Consider the following 7,192-nt stretch of genomic DNA (forward strand, 5'->3'; position numbering starts at 1 on the left):
AGTATAACACTAAAATGAATATGATCTTTTATTGTAAAATGACATAGTTTTTTACAACTTCTTAAACCTATCATGTCAGATCTTGAAGATCTGTTAATACTCATTAAGATACTAGTAATACTAATACGATTATTAATACTTTTATATTTTCTCATGAAATACCATTTTGTTTTAGAAAGCCTACCGTTGCCAGCACAACACACGGCCTGAGAAGCCTTCAACAAATTCAAACCGTCGTGTTGGATCGAAGCACACAAACTGTCAGGCTGATATGACAGTGACCATCAAAAAGTCTATATATGAAGGTCGTGACATTAGCAGGTACTAATTTAGGGCAGTTTGCATTATAGGAGTAAGCTGAATAAAGTGGCGGAGCCCCCCCCCCCCCTCATCGAATGGTGAGAAAAATAAAAAAAGGATAGAAGAGAAAGTGAAAGAGGACAAGAAATGAAGATTATATGACCCCTTCTATACATTACCCCTGATCGGTTACCTTGTTAATTCTCTTTCTATTCTTTTTTTAATTCAGTTTTTGGAATGGTATTTATTCCAATTAAATTTCAAATTTTGTATTACCTATGACTATCTGTATGTTATGTCAACATATTAGCTGTCAGAACAATGGCCCATATAAAAAATAATGAAATTCGTAGTTACAAAGGCTACATAGGCCTGTAAGTTACTCCTTATCAAAAGCATTTGCTTGCATTTTTGTGCTGCTGTCAGTGCTATAAAATGAGGTCAAAATAAGAAAAGGTAAGCCCAAGAGATGGAAGAGCCCTGAAATAAATATTCATACCATTTGATTACATACGATTGTCAGTTATTGTTGTACCTCAAAACTACTTCTGCTTGAGCTTTGCAATACACTCCTGTGGAGGAGCTTTTGCTTGCAGGTATTTACTAGGTTTTATCGATACGGACCATTGGGGCCAATATATTTCTGAATTTCAAATGTCTGTTCAGTGATATAACTCCCAGATGTATGTAGTGCTCTAAAATGTTTTTTTTTACAAACTGAATTTCAAAAAACCTCAAAATAAATATTGTATGCCTTTAAGGTTAACTCATGATAAGGAATGTGTCTGACATTATAAAGGATTTTTCAAACGGCTTGAAGGCTAATGCATGAGATACATGCTCCCATGTCCATTATGTTCCAAAACTTAGAAAGAAAAAGAAATCGTTTCTACTCATCTGCAAATATTTATTTATTTATTTATTTTTCTTACAACAGGAGCAAGGACATACATCTCCCACTGTATCCGACAGAGATTGTTGTGAGGTATATGCACAATCATCCAGTCTTGTGTGCTGATGCCCTCAAGTTCCGAGACGTCTCTGATGAGGCAAAGGAGCAGCTGACCTCTCTGTTCAGGAGGAAATATGGGCCCACGCAAGCTGTAGAGATGCTCAAGTATGAGCTCCAATCTAAGTATGGTGAGGACTACCACATGAAGGCAGCAGATAGGGCTATTTGTCCCGACGTCCAGTTTGCTCACAGGTAAAGTTTACTAATGTTACAGACCTGTGTCTTTTAGAGTGATAAATAATCATAGAACTAGGACAGTGACAACATGATATTGAATTAAGATAAGTTCTAGTAATACTACTTCTAGTATTACTAATACTTATAAAAAACATTAGGAAGATTATGATAATCATTACTAAAATTATGCCTGAAGATGGGGCTGGAGGCATTATGTTTATAGGATTGTCTGTTCATTTACTTGTACATCTGTTCTGCTTTCTTGTTATTGCTATATCCAAGAACCATTTGATGCATGAACATCATACTTGAGCCACAGAGGCATATCAGACACTGTACCTTGTTATATCATTATTATTAATACTGTTATTATTGCTAGTATTATCTGCTGTAGTAATAGTAAAGTAATTAAAAGGAATTATCATTGGTGTTATCATTGATAATGATGTTTTTCATGATGAAGTCAAAAGCTGTAATGTGTTTATTTTCAGATGGTATCGCAAGCTCTTTCAAGGGGAGTATGGAGAATCATCAGGAGAGGGGATGCTGGCCAGCCTGTGTGATCACATCGATCAGTACAATACAGAGGCAGGGACTCTATGCATGGCGATGGACGTAACTGCGGACAACAAGCTGGTGGTTGCCATCTGCACACCTCTCATGAAAAGGGTCCACGAGGAGCTAAAACATGCTGGAGAGCTGGTATTCATGGATGCCTCCTCCAACATGGACCGCCATGGCTGCAGTGTGTTTCTCCTCCTGACTCACAGCTGCATTGGAGGATTGCCCCTGGGTGTTCTGGTGACCACATCCGAGACTGAAGCAGTCATCAAGGCAGCCCTTCAGCTCTACACAAGTGTCCTCCCGAACAAGTGCTTCGGTGGCAGAGGTTTGCAAGGCCCAGCAGTCTTCATGACTGATGACTGCACAGCAGAGCAGAATGCCATCCGCCAGGTTTTCCCATCCAGTACATGCCTCCTGTGCGTCTTCCATGTACTTCAGGCTACATGGAGGTGGCTATGGGATGGGAAAAACGAGGTCCCAAAAGAGAAGCGGCCAAGCCACCTACAACACCTGAAGAGGTTGGTGTATGCTGAGACAACAGTGGAGCTGGAGCAGTTGTACCAGCAGAGTCTTCAAGACCCAACTATTGCTGAGTGAGTGATGGTGTCCAGTCTTCAAACCCCACTTGGTAACAGTGCAACTTGGATGAAATAATCAGCCCAGTTTGTTGAATGGTGCATCTATTGTAGCATGCTCTTAATGACAGATTTGAAAGTTTCAAAGAAAAATATGAATAAAATTACACCAAGATGCACTATTAGCTTGTTTAGAGATTTGTTTCGGAACAAACATTTTCTTCACTGAAGGTGGTGCCGAAGGTATTATTTATTTATTTTAAACATTTGTCAGTTTTGTAGTTTACTTTGCAACAGGAGGTTCAAGAAGTACTTGACCACGTACATGAAGAGGAAGAGCATGTGGGCTATATGCCAGCGAGATGACCTACGAATCCGTGGGAATCAGACTAACAACTTCTGTGAGGCAGCCATGAGGGTCCTAAAGGACAAGGTTCTCGAGCGAACCAAGGCATTTAGTGTGCCTCAGTTGGTGGATTTCGTCTCCACATTCCTGCAGAACCATTACCACCAGCGCCTCATTGACGTAGCCAATGGTCGTTTGGGATATGTAGTTACATCGAAGTTCATGCTGCCAGATAAGGCCATCACCAAGGACAATGTCCAACAGGTAAAAAGCAAGGAGACTGTCATACTTTCTCTACATAATTAACATCGATATGATCAGAAAATGATATGTTGATATGTTTATTAGCTCATCTGACGAAGTCAGATGCAGCTTGTAGAATCGCATGAGCGTCTGGTCCGTCTGTGTGTCCGTGCATCCGTCAACAGTTGGGCCCAAATGTTAACCGCTCGACGCACGGTCACGATATTTTCGAATGTTTGGATGCCGCGCGGCGAAATCAAAATGTACATTTCAATCGATGACGTAACTGATACAGTAGCGCGCCGCGTGGGTGTTATTTGTTTATAAACAATTTAGTCTGACTGTCTCTCTCCCTCTCTCTCCTCTCGACCGCTCTTTCTCTCTCCTCTCGACCTCTCTCTCTCTCTCTCTCTCTCGCCCGCCACTCTTTCTTCCTCTCTCTTGCTCTCTCTGCAATAAATTTTTTTTTGCTGAAATGATGTGTACGCAACTGCGTATCTGCATATCTGCGCCTAACAAAGGTGTCACTAACACACTGTCCACCCTACAGCCTGAGTCAGGCTGTTACACAAAACAGGTGTCTAGGTAAATCACACAGTACAAAGTAGATACAAACTGGGCAGTAAATTGGTGGTTGACTAATAATGTTGAACTTTTTCCTGTTCTGCTAACTTTTTCAGGTGATGCATGGTTCGTTGCTGCATGTGTAATTACGCACGACTGAAATTTTGAGGTTATAAACGTTGCAACAGACCTCAGATGAGCCCAGTCGCTATGCGGTTCTTTTTTTATATATGCTATAAACATAATTATTTTCAGGTTACGTCAAATCATTTCAAAGTGACAAGTCAACAGGCAGAAGGCACCACCTACGATGTGGACACATCAATTGGGATATGCTCATGCCATGTCGGCAAGACAGGGGGGCCATGCAAACACCAGGCAGCAGTGGTCCAACTCTTTCATTTGTCATCCACCAATTTTGTGCCTGTGAATGACCAAAAGACTAGGCTACTGCTCTACAAGATTGCCACAGGTAAACTAATTCTTCAAAACTAACATCAAAGTTTTCAAGTAAAAGGTTTGAGATAACAGTATACATGTACTTTTCAAAAATGGGGAAGTCCAACGTACCAGCAGGCTTTTTTGCTGGGCTGATGATGGGTCAGTCATCATCATCATCACCAGGGCAGGATGACTGCATGAATGCAGGAGATCCAGATATCCCCAGAAGTCAAGATGATCAAACAACCAGATCAACACAACAGTCTGCCAGTAGCGATGGTGCTAGTTTGTTAAATTACTTCCACCAACGATTTGCTGGCTTTAGTCGCATGTTTGCCGGCCTTTGTTGCATGCTTTTATTACATTTGTTGCATGTTTTATTATTTGGTTTGCCAACAAGAGTATGCAAAGAAGTACATGTGGGCACTTTCCCCTGCACTATGGCCACAAACACATTGTGTACAAAGGCAGAAACCAGAAGACTTCTTCAGTAAAAATTTTCATCACTATATCATGATAAAATAGAATATGATTGGTGTTATCATTGAATCACAATTTATAAACCTTGGTTATTTTTTATATATTTTCAGATGGTGGCCTCATGCAGCAGTTCCATGATATGTGCCAAGATATGGCTCTGAAGTTGGAGCAACATCCTGAAGTCTTCAGACCTGCCATGAGATCCATGGTGGACCATTATGAGAATATTAAGACTGACACCCACCTTGTGTCAGCTATGCACTCCTTTGGCAAGTATGCTGGTGCTGCGAGAGCATTGCAGAGGAGGGGTGTTGCAGCCAAAAAAGCTGCTGTAAAGCACCTTCTTAAAGGATCAAAACACATCGGCGTCCAGCCAACGGCGACTGCTCGACGCAGAACTCACATGGGAAGGGGAGGAAGTCGCATTCATTCAGGCCGCCCTACAAAAACATCCTACATCCCTGAGCATGCCTATTCGCAAAGCCAGTCTCGGTCGTCTTCTGCCGTGCTTCCTCTACCACAGCGGAGAAGAACTCCTGCACCCCACAGCCTGAGTCATGCTGTTACACAAAACAGGTGTCTAGGAACATCACACAGTACAAAGTAGATACAAACTGGGGAGTAAATTGGTGTCACACACGGGGTTCAATCCACACTCTGCCCACCCACATCTCTCTGTCCCCCCGAATATCTCAATGGATTTGCACATATCAATATTTAAAATTATACATTTTTAGCTCATCTGACATAGTCAGATGCAGCTTGTAGAATCGCATGAGCATGCGTCCGTTCGGCTGGCTCGACATAGGCTCGTGATAGTCGGTGTACAGCATCATGGTAGGAAAAGCCATCACTTTGCCGAAATTGGAGGTCAAAGGTCAATGGGGCACAGGGCAGATTTTAGACATTTTCTGAGGACATTGCTGTCTGACGTAGCAATTAAAAAACTTTTTTGTTTCAGCGGTGACCTACCATATTTATGGCTTTATTGATATCTTCACGGGTATCTTCACCACCCGACCCGACCGAGTGATAGTCCCCTGAACACCCCCTGATGAACCACTGTTAACGCGTGTATCGCGTGGTCTGTTCACATCTGTCTCTGCAACATTGTTATTGGGACTCGAAGCTTTCTCAGCCTCGTGATCCATCACGACTGGTCGCGAATCTCGACTCTCTACTGTCGGCTTGGGCGTCTCACGTATTTGAACCCGATTACGTCGGAACTGGTTACCACCTTCCATTTCCACAACGTATGACCGATCGTTCTCGTTGCACTGCTTCACTACTGTTCCTGCACACCAGATTTTCTTGTCCTTGTTCAGTACCCGAACGTTCTGTCCCTCGATGAGCGGTGCCTGCTCGCGTGTATGCTGGTTAGCATACCATGTCTGTTTCTCGATGGCATCCGAAATGTGTTCACCATATCTCTCCTGCTGAGAACTTCTGAGAATCATCTCCAGCGGCTTGTGGTCCGTGATGATTTTCAAAATGGTGGCCAAACAAGTAATGGTGATATCGCTGGATCCCGTGAACGATCGCCAAGCACTCCCTCTCGAGATTGCTGTAGTGAGACTGTGCAGTCGTCAATGTTTTGCTAGCGAACGCGACTGGTCCGTTTGCTTGGACCAAGGCTGCTCCGAGCCCCCGAGCCGATGCATCTACCTCTAAGGAAACGTCCTGTGTTGGGTCATAGTATCGTAACCCAACACTAGCAGCGACCAAGTCTTTGACTCCCTTGTATGCTGCCTGGTGATCCTCACTCCATTCGAACGGAACACTTTCCTTGAGTATGTCTCTCAGAGTAGCTGTGCTGTCCGACAGCTTGGGCAAGTGGCTTGACATGAAGGTCACCATGCCAAGGAATCTCTGCATGTCCTGCTTGTCTTGTGGTGTGGGCATTGCGATAATGTCCTCCACTTTCCCTGGGTCGAGAAACATGCCTTTGTCTGTGTAAAGGCGACCAAAAAATGTTATTTGGTTCGTTTTCACCACACATTTCGAGGAATTGAGCACTAGGCCGTCTTTGCGTGCTACCTTCAGGAAAGCTACCAGTCTTCTATCGTGCTCTTCTTCCGTTTCGCCGCACACGACAATGTCGTCCGTGATGCCGACGACACCTTCGCACTGGGCGATAATGTCATACATCTTCTGTTGAAAGATGTCTTGACTGACACATAGCCCAAACGGTAAACGGCGAAAACACCACCTACCAAATTGTGTGCTAAAAGTGGTGAGCTCTTGTGTAGCTTCGGACAGCTGGACACTCCAGTATCCTGCCTTTGCGTCTAGCTTCGTGAAGTATTTGGCATTTGCGAACGCAGGATTGATCTCCTCGATGGTTGGGATTTTGTGTGGACACCGCTTCAGCGATTCATTCAGCTTTTTTGAATTCCCCCCACACCACCACCACTTCGCTCGCACTCGACGCATATCCATGATAACATGTTAATATGGCGAAGTCATTAAAGTTACATAGCTGTATCTTTA

This window comes from Priapulus caudatus, unplaced genomic scaffold (genome assembly GCF_000485595.1).
Source record: "Priapulus caudatus unplaced genomic scaffold, Priapulus_caudatus-5.0.1 Scaffold2436, whole genome shotgun sequence".
Taxonomy (NCBI): domain Eukaryota; kingdom Metazoa; phylum Priapulida; class Priapulimorpha; order Priapulimorphida; family Priapulidae; genus Priapulus; species Priapulus caudatus.